This window comes from Tachyglossus aculeatus, chromosome 4 (assembly GCF_015852505.1).
Source record: "Tachyglossus aculeatus isolate mTacAcu1 chromosome 4, mTacAcu1.pri, whole genome shotgun sequence".
Taxonomy (NCBI): domain Eukaryota; kingdom Metazoa; phylum Chordata; class Mammalia; order Monotremata; family Tachyglossidae; genus Tachyglossus; species Tachyglossus aculeatus.
This window is the reverse complement of record NC_052069.1, coordinates 115,622,009-115,632,506: the sequence shown is the minus strand read 5'-3', so window position 1 is coordinate 115,632,506 and position 10,498 is coordinate 115,622,009.

The window sequence follows — 10,498 nt, the reverse complement described above, 5'->3', positions numbered from 1 at the left end:
TCTGCTCATCAGCATTTCCCCCCAGCACCCCGGCTGCTAGAGTGAGGAAGGGACCGTACCCCCGCCCCACGACCACCACCCCGGCCCCCAAGCATCTTGTCTCCCAGCCCGAAGGCAAGGCGTCCCCACAGAGTCCCCAGAGGAAGAGCAAAGAGGTCTTCTCAGGTAACCCTTCCTCACAACCTGCTGCTCTGAGTCCCCCGAGTCTGCTTCGTTGGGGCTCTGCAGGGTTTGGAATTGTCGGGATTGGAAAACAGGCCTGCTTCCTCCATCCCTCTCATCCACAAGAGTGGGAAAGACCACATGGGTGGAAGGATTTTCTAGATCGTTGTGCTCATTGTGTATTGTACTCTCCCAAGCACTTAGATAAAGCCAAGGCCTTCCCAGACTGAGCCCCCTATTTCCTCTCCCCTTTCTCCCCCTCCCCATCCTCCCGCCTTACCTCCTTCCCCTCCCCACAGCACCTGTATATATATATATATATATATATATATGTTTGTACATATTTATTACTCTATTGATTTATTTTACCTGTACATATCTATTCTATTTATTTTATTTCGTTAATATGTTTTGTTTTGTTGTCTGTCTCCCCCTTCTATACAGTGAGCCCGCTGTTGGGTAGGGACCGTCTCTATATGTTGCCAACTTGGACTTCCCAAGCGCTTAGTCCAGTGCTCTGCGCACAGTAAGCGCTCAATAAACACGACTGAATGAATGAACTTAGTGCAGTGCCCTGCACGCAGAAAGCACTCAATAAATACGCCTGAATTACAACTTCTCCCCATTTCACACCGGGGCTTTCGGTTACCCAGGCCACCAACCCCTTTCAAGCCATTCCAGAAATTCCTCTCCTTCCCTGGGGTTTCTCCTGCCAAGTCTCCATCCAAGATCGCGTCTCTCTCTTCCTTGAGCGAGCTCTCCTGCCCCCATCACAGGCCCCCTCAGCCCTTTGAGCTGTAATACGAGTTCTTCTCCCGAGCTTTCTCCGGGGTTGTTTGTACATATCTATTCTATTTATTTTATTTTGTTGGTATGTTTGGTTTTGTTCTCTGTCTCCCCCTTTTAGACTGTGAGCCCACTGTTGGGTAGGGACTGTCTCTATATGTTGCCAATTTGTACTTCCCAAGCACTTAGTACAGTGCTCTGCACATAGTAAGCGCTCAATAAATACGATTGATGATGATGATGATGATGACTTGACTGACAGTCAGCGTGAAGGCAGGCTCTGCCGCGGAGCTGAGGGGAGAATTTGAGACTTGCCCTCCTCCCTGGCTCTTCTCCCCTAGGGTACTGGTTGGTGGTCCTTTTAGACTTCCACTCAAAAGACCCCGTGTCTCTTCCTGCACGTAGTAAGTGCTTAATAAATGCTATTATTAATTAATTAACAGTACAATGCAGCAGTAGAGAGAGGCAATCCCTGCCCGCAATGGGCTCACAGTCTAGAATTGGCGCTTAGAACAGTGCTTTGTATATACTCCTGTATATATGTTTGTACATATTTATTACTCCATTTATTTATTTTACTTGTACATATCTATTCTATTCTATTCTATTTTATTTTGTTAGTATGTTTGGTTTTGTTCTCTGTCTCCCCCTTCTAGACCGTGAGCCCGCTGTTGGGTAGGGACTGTCTCTACAGGTTGCCAACTTGTACTTCCCAAGTGCTTAGTACAGTGCTCTGCACACAGTAAGCGCTCAATAAATTTGATTGATTGATTGATTGATTGGTCCAACCCCCAGCAGGATGCTAAGGGACCAGCCTGAATCCCGCCTCTCCCAGATCTAACTTCTCCCCGCTTCTCTGGCTGCGGGCAGGACCCGGCCTCCTCCTGCCCTCTGGCCCGACGGAAGGGTCACCAGAAGGCAATCGCTGGAAAAAGGAATGAAAATCTGGGGCCTGGCCTCCCTTCAGACCCGCCTGCAGCCCCAAGCGACGTGGCCAGAGCCTTCTCTGTGGAGGAAAGTGGAGGGGATCGAAGCCACATAGCTTTCTGTCCTGGTTCGTCCGGGTCAGAGCTCTGCCTCGCTCACCTCTGGCCCTATAATAATAATAATAATAATAGTAATGGCATTTATTAAGCGCTTACTATGTGCAAAGCACTGTTCTAAGCGCTGGGGAGGTTACAAGGTGATCAGGTTGTCCCTCGGGGGGCTCACAGTCTTAATCCCCATTTTACGGATGAGGTAACTAAGGCCCAGAGAAGTTAAGTGACTTGCCCAAAGTCACACAGCTGACAATTGGCAGAGCCGGGGTTTGAACCCATGACCTCTGACTCCAAAGCCCGGGCTCTTTCCACTGAGCCACGCTCCCTCAGCCGCTGGGGATCCACTTGGGTTTTTTCATTCGTTCAATCGTATTGATTGAGCGCTTCCTGTGTGCAGAGCACTGTACTAAGCGCTTGGGATGCACAAGTTGGCAACATATAGAGACAGTCCCTACCCAACAGCGGGCTCACAGTCTAGAAGGGAGAGACAGGCAACAGAACAAAACGTATTAACCAAATAAAATGAATAGAATAAATATGTACAAATAAATAGAGTAATAAATACGTACAAACGTATATACATATATACAGGTGCTGGGGGAAGGGGAAGGAGGTAAGGCTGGTGGGATGGGGAGAGGAAGGAGGGGGCTGAGTGTGGGAAGGCCTCCTGGAGGAGGTGAGCTCTCAGTAGGGCTTTGAAGGGAGGAAGAGAGCTAGCTTGGAGGATGTGCAGAGGGAGGGTTTTCTTCAGTTATCATAGACAGACAGGTTGGCCTGAAGTCAGAAGATTGTAGGTTCTAATCCCGGCTCTGCTGCTTGTCTGCTGTGTGACCTTGGGCAAGTTGCTGCACTTCTCTGGGCCTCAGTTACCTCTTCTGTAAAATGAAGATTAAGGCTAGGATCCCCATGTGGGACAGAGAATGTGTCCAACCTAACTTGTATCTACCCCAGTGCATAGAACAGTGCTTGGCAAATACCGTAGTTATTACTGTTAATATTATCATTAACTAAGTGCTTGGGAGAGTACAATATAACAGCGACTTTGGGCAAGTCCCTTAACTTCTCTGTGCCTCAGTTACCTCATCTGTAAAATGGGGATTGAGACCGTGGGCCCCACGTGGGACAACCTGATTACCTTGTATCCCCCCCAGCGCTTAGAACAGTGCTTTGCACATAGTAAGTGCTTAACAAATACCATTTAAAAAAAGTGTTGGTAGACACATTTCCTGCCCGCAGCGAGCTTACAGTCTTTCAATCAATCAGTCATATTTAAAGAATGCTTACTGTGAGCAGGGCACTGCTCTAAGCACTTAGAAGAGTCCAGCACAACAACACAACAGATATATTCCCTGTCCACAACAAGATTACAGTCTAGAGGGGGAGACAGGCATTTATATAAATACATAAGTTATGGAGGTGAGCATAAGTGCTGTGGGGCTGGGAGTGAGAGTGGTGAATAATAATAATAATGTTGGTATTTGTTAAGCGCTTACTATGTGCCAAGCACTGTTCTAAGCGCTGAGGTAGATACAAGGTAAGCAGGTTGTCCCACGTGGGGCTCACAGTCTTCATCCCCATTTTACAGATGAGGTCACTGAGGCCCAGAGAAGTGACTTGCCCAAAGTCACCCAGCTGACAAGCGGCGGAGCCAGGATTAGAACCCATGACCTCTGACTCCCAAGCCCGGGCTCTTTCCACTGAGCCACGGCTGCTTCTCTAGAGGGAGCGAGTCAGGGAAACGCAGAAGGGAATAGGAAAAGAAGGAATGAGGGCTTGGTCGGGGAAGTCCTCTTGGAGGAGATGTGCCGTCAATAAGGCTCTGAAGGTGGGAAGAGTCATTGTTGGACATGAAGAGGGTTTCAGGCCAGAGGTTGGATGGGGGCAAAACGTCGGTGGCGAAATCATTGAAATTGAGATACAGTGAGTAGGTTGGCATGAGCGAAGCAAAGCATTCTATTTATTTTGTTTTGTTAGTACGTTTGGTTTTGTCCTCTGTCTCCCCCTTTTAGACTGTGAGCCCACTGTTGGGTAGGGACTGTCTCTAGATGTTGCCAATTTGTACTTACCAAGCGCTTAGTACAGTGCTCTGCACACAGTAAGCGCTCAATAAATACGATTGATGATGATGATATAGGCTGGGTTGTAGGAGAACAGCAAGGTGAGGAAGACAGGGACAAGAGGATTGAGTGCTTTCATGGAGTTTCTAAATTTGACGAGGAGGTGGATGGGCAACCACTGGAGGTTCTTGAAAAGTGGGGAAACATGGGCTGAACGTTTTTATAAAAAACTGATCCAGGCAGCAGAGTGAAGTGGAGACTGGAGAGGGGAGAGGCAGGAGGGAGGGAGGTAGAGAGGGGTTATGTAGAGAACCCTATGTAGAGAAGGGTTCTCACCTTTTCGTCCCTCAGGGGAGCACCCTCTCTTCCTCCCTTCCCCTCACCTCAACCGGGATGCAGAACTCCATTCCTCTCCGTGATTTCCTACTGCTTCCTGTCCGCTGGGAAGGTGTGGAAACTGTCATGTCACCCCATGAGCCTGTGGGAAGCGGGGGGTGTCTGCTCTCCTCAGAACAAAGCTCCCATCTCTGGACTCCAGGATCTGGGGGGCCTCTTTTCATCGACCCCAGCCTCTCCCATTTGGGGCTCCAGCCTCCGTTTTCTTTATTTTCTTTGAGACAACCCCTCCTGAGCAAGCCCCTCCCTGTCCGTCCCCTTCCCTGCCTATATTGGGCTTCCCAGGAGTCAGAGCCAGGACCAGGGCACGTCCATCCATCTCTCCCTTCGCTTTCCTGCCTGGAAAACCTCCCCGGGGGAACAAGGGGACAAAGGGCGGTCAGGGATTAGGGACAAAGAAGGCCTGAGCCTCAAAGCAGGAGACCGGACTGTCCCTGGGATTCTAGGCTTTGGAGTAAGGCGAACCCTCCCTTTCCTGGTTCATTTATTCATTCATTCATTCAATCGTATTTATTGAGCGCTTACTGGGTGCAGAGCACTGTACTAAGCGCTTGGGAAGTACAAGTTGGCAAGTAGAAGTACCTGACATCCCGGGGCTTCTCAGGAGAAGCAGCATGGCATAATCAATCAATCAATCAATCGTATTTATTGAGCACTTACTGTGTGCAGAGCACTGTACTTAGCGCTTGGGAAGTACAAGTTGGCAACATACAGAGACAGTCCCTACCCAACAGTGGGCTCACAGTCTAGAAGGGGGAGACAGAGAACAAAACCGAACATATTAACAAAATAAAATAAATAGAATAGATATGTACAAGTAAAATAAATACATGAATAGAGTAATAAATATGTACAAACATATATACGTATATATAGGTGCTGTGGGGAAGGGAAGGAGGTAAGACGGGGGGATGGAGAGAGGGAGGAGGGGGAGAGGAAGGAGTGGGGCTCAGTCTGGGAAGGCGTCCTGGAGGAGGTGAGCTCTCAGTAGGGAGTTAATGGATATTGGATAGCGCACTGGCCTGGAAGTTTGAAGACGGTGGGTTCTAATACCGAATCCGCCACATTTCTAGACTGTGAGCCCACTGTTGGGTAGGGACCGTCTCTATATGTTGCCGACTTGTACTTCCCAAGTGCTTAGTACAGTGTTCTGCACACAGTAAGTGCTCAATAAATACGATTGAATGAATGTCTGCCTTGTGACCTTGGTCACAAGGGCCTCAGTTACCTCATCTGTAAAATGGGTATTGAGACTGTGAGTCCCACGTAGGACAGGGACTATGCCCAACCTGATTTGCCTCTATCCACCCCAGCCCTTAGTACAGTGCTTGGCACACAGTAAGTGCTTGACATGTACCATTTCCATTACCATCATGATTATTATTATTATTATTAGGAGGACCTTCTCCAAGTGTGTTGCCAGCCAGGGATCACCAGGCTTTGTGGCAAGAGCCCGGACTTGGGAGTCACAGGTCATGGGTTCAAATCCCGGCTCCGCCGCTTGTCAGCTTTGTGACTTCTCTGTGCCTCAGTTCCCTCATCTGTAAAATGGGGATTAAGATTGTGAGCCCCACATGGGACAACCTGATCACCTTGTATCCTCCCCAGCGCTTAGAACAGTGTTTGGCACATAGTAAGTGCTTGAGCCCCCTCCTTCCTCTCCCCCTCCTCCCTCCTCCATTCCCCCGCCTTACCTCCTTCCCTTCCCCACAGCACCTGTATATATGTATATATGTTTTTACGTATTTATTACTCTATTTATTGATTGATTTATTTTACTTGTACATATTCTATTTATTTTATTTTGTTAATATGTTTTGTTTTGTTCTCTGTCTCCCCCTTCTAGACTGTGAGCCCACTGTTGGATAGGGACCGTCTATATGTTGCCAACTTGTACTTCCCAAGTGCTTAGTACAGTGCTCTGCACACAGTAAGCACTCAATAAATACGATTGATTGATTGATTAACAAATGCCATCATTATTATTATGATTATTATGTATATATGTTTGTATGTATTTATTACTCTATTCATTTTATTTGTACATATTTATTCTATTTATTTTATTTTGTTAATATGTTTTGTTTTGTTCTCTGTCTCCCCCTTCTAGACTGTGAGCCCACCGTTGGGTAGGGACCGTCTCTATATGTTGCCAACCTGGACTTCCCAAGTGCTTAGTACAGTGCTCTGCACACAGTAATCGCTCAATAAATACGATTGATTGATTGATTAACAAATGCCATTATTATTATTATTATTATTATTATGTATCCATGTTCGTATGTATTTATTACTCTATTTTATTTGTACATATTTATTCTATTTATTTTATTAATATGTTTTGTTTTGTTCTCTGTCTCCCCCTTCTAGACTGTGAGCCTGTTGTTGGGTAGGGACCGTCTCTATATGTTGCCAACTTGGACTTCCCAAGCGCTTAGTCCAGTGCTCTGCACGCAGTAAGCGCTCAATAAATATGACTGAATGAATGACTGAATAGTGGAAATCCAAGTCGGAGCCATCACCAGCCTGCCGTGTGTCCATGAGTGAGGTTAGGAGACAGAAGGTTCATTCATTCATTCAATCGTATTTATTGAGCGCTTACTGTGTGCAGAACACTGGACTAAGCGCTTGGGAAGTACAAGTTGGCAGCAGACTGAGAAGCTTCCTTTGGAAGAGTCTCTTTAGATTGCTGTGAAATTGTTCATGTTTGCATGGAGCTATCCACAATGCCCGTACCACTGGAATACTTTGGAAAATCCGTTTTCCTGAAACAGGTTGACCTTATTAGTGACAGGGACCTAACACATGGAAGTACTGTGAGTTTATTTGACTCCTGACCCTGCCAGGAGAAGCGGGTGGGAGGGAATGTTATTTTTAAAGGCTTCAGGGGAAACTTTTTTTTTTTTCTGAATTTTCTGAGGGCAACCTTTATTCCCTAGCCGGTGACCTCTGAAATCGCTGACCTCCAGCCCCAAACACTGCTCAGAGCTTCTGGAAAAGTGGTGTCCAATAAGGAGGATCACCTTGAATAACACTGAGTCAGACGGCGGAAAGGATGGGGCTGTCAATCAATCAACCGATTGTATTTATGGAGTCCTTTCTGTGATGGTTTGTTTTTATTTGTTTTCCTTGTTTTTACGGTATTTGTTAAGTGCTTACTATGCGTCAAACACTGCTTAAAGCGCAGGGGGAGGTACAAGTTAATTAGGGCGGACACAGGCCCTGTCCCACATGGGGCTCAGCGTGGCTCAGTGGAAAGAGCCCGGGCTTTGGAGTCAGAGGTCATGGGTTCGAATTCCGGCTCCGCCACATGTCTGCTGTGTGGCCTTGGGCAAGTCACTTAACTTCTCTGAGCCTCAGATACCTCATCTGTAAAATGGGGATTATGACTGTGAGCCTCACGTGGGACAACCTGATCACCTTGTATCCCCCCCAGCGCTCGGAACAGTGTTTTGCACATAGTAAGCACTTAAATGCCATTGTTATTATTGAGTAGGAGGGAGAACGGGTATTTAATCCGTATTTTACAGTTGAGGAGACTGAGGCACAGAGAAGTGAAGTGACTTGTCCAAGGTCACATTCTGTTGCATTGTACTCTCCCAAGAGCTTAGTACAGTGATCTGCGCATAGTAAGTACTCAAATACTCAAATAGAGTGGAAAGAGCATGGGCTTGGGAGTCAGAGGTCACGGGTTCAAATCCCCACTCCGCCGCTTGTCAGCTGGGCGACTTTGGGCAAGTCACTTCGCTTCGCAGCGTGGCTCAGCAGAAAGAGCCCGGGCTTTGGAGTCAGAGGTCATGGGTTCAAATCCTGGCTCCGCCACTTGTCAGGTGGGTGACTTTGGGCAAGTCACTTCATTTCGCAGCGTGGCTCAGCGGGAACAGCCCGGGCTTTGGAGTCAGAGGTCATGGGTTCAAATCCCGGCTCCGCCACTTGTCGGCTGGGTGACTTTGGGCAAGTCACTTCTAGACTGTGAGCCCGCTGTTGGGTATGGACCGTCTCTTATATATTGCCAACTTGTACTTCCCAAGTGCTTAGTACAGTGCTCTGCACACTGTAAGCACTCAATAAATACAATTGAATGAATGAATGAATGAACTTCTCTGGGCCTCAGTTCCCTCATCTGTAAAATGAGGATTAAGACTATGAGCCCCCCGATCACCTTGTAACCTCCCCAGCGCTTAGAACAGTGCTTTGTACATAGTAAGTGGTTAATCAATGCCATCATTATTATTATTATTTAATATTATTATTATTAGAGAAGCAGCGTGGCTCAGTGGAAAAAAGCACTGGAGTCAGAGGTCATGGGTTCAAATCCCGGCTCTGCCAATTGTCGGCTGTGTGACTTTGGGCAAATCACTTCACTTCTCTGGGCCTCAGTTCCCTCATCTGAAAAATGGGAATGAAGACTGTGAGCCCCCCGTGGGACAATCTGATCACCTTGTAACCTCTCCAGCGCTTAGAACAGTCCTTGGCATATAGTAAGTGGTTAATAAATGTGATTATTATTATTATTTAATATTATTATTATTAGAGAAGCAGCGTGGCTCAGTGGAAAAGAGCCTGGGCTTTGGAGTCAGAGATCATGGGTTCAAATCCCTGCTTTGCTAATTGTCAACTGTGTGACCTTGGGCAAATCACTTCACTTCTCTGGGCCTCAGTTCCCTCATCTGAAAAGTGGGGATGAAGACTGTGAGCCCCCTGTGGGACAACCTGATCACCTTGTATCCTCCACAGCGCTTAGAACAGTGCTTGGCACATAGTAAGCACTTAGCCTTTTAGACTGTGAGCCCACCTTCTAGACTGTGAGCCCACTGTTGGGTAGGGACCGTCTCTCTATGTTGCCAACTTGGACTTCCCAAGCGCTTAGTACAGTAATAATAATAATAATACTAATGATGGGATTTATTAAGCGCTTACTCTGTGCAAAGCACTGTTCTAAGCGCTGGGGAGGTTACAAGGTGATCAGGTTGTCCCACCGGGGGCTCACAGTCTTCATCCCCATTTTCCAGATGAGGGAACTGAGGCACAAAGAAGTGAGGTGGCTTGCCCAAAGTCACACAACTGACAGTTGGGGGAGCCGGGATTGGAACCCCTGACCTCTGACTCCAAAGCCCGGGCTCTTTTCCACCGAGCCACGCTGCTTCCCCAGTACTCTGCACACAGTAAGCATCATCATCATCAATCATCAATCGTATTTATTGAGCGCTTACTATGCGCAGAGCACTGTACTAAGCGCTTGGGAAGTACAAATTGGTAACATATAGAGGCGGTCCCCACCCAACAGCGGGCTCACAGTCTAAAAGGGGGAGACAGAGAACAAAACCAAACATACTAACAAAATAAAATAAATAGAATAGATATGTACAAGTAAAATAAATAAATAAATAAATAAATAGAGTGATAAATGTGTACAAAGATATATACATATATACAGGTGCTGTGGGGAGGGGAAGGAGGAAGCGCTCAATAACTAGCTCTCTTCCTCCCTTCAAGGCCCTGCTGAGAGCTCACCTCCTCCAGGAGGCCTTCCCAGACTGAGCCTCTTCCTTCCTCTCCCCCTCGCCCCCCTCTCCATCCCCCGCATCTTACCTCCTTCCCTTCCCCACAGCACCTGTATATATGGATATATGTTTGTACAGATTTATTACTCTATTTATTTATTTTACTTGTACATGTCTAGTCTATTTATTTTATTTTGTTAACATGTTTTGTTTTGTTCTCCGTCTCCCCCTTTTAGACTGTGAGCCCCCTGTTGGGTAGGGACTGTCTCTAGATGTTGCCAATTTGTGCTTCCCCAGCGCTTAGTACAGTGCTCTGCACAGAGTAAGCGCTCAATAAATGCGATTGATGATGATGTTGATGATGAAATACGATTGATCGGTTAATAAATGCCATCGTTATGATGCTGATGATGGGAGAAGTAGTGACAAGGAGGGGAGGCCTCGCAGGGCGGGGCTACAAGGGGGCGGGGCCTCCGTCGGCATGGAGACGGGGCGGGGCCGCCGTCGGCATGGAGACGGGGGCGGGACATCCGGTGGCGGGACGAGGGGGCGG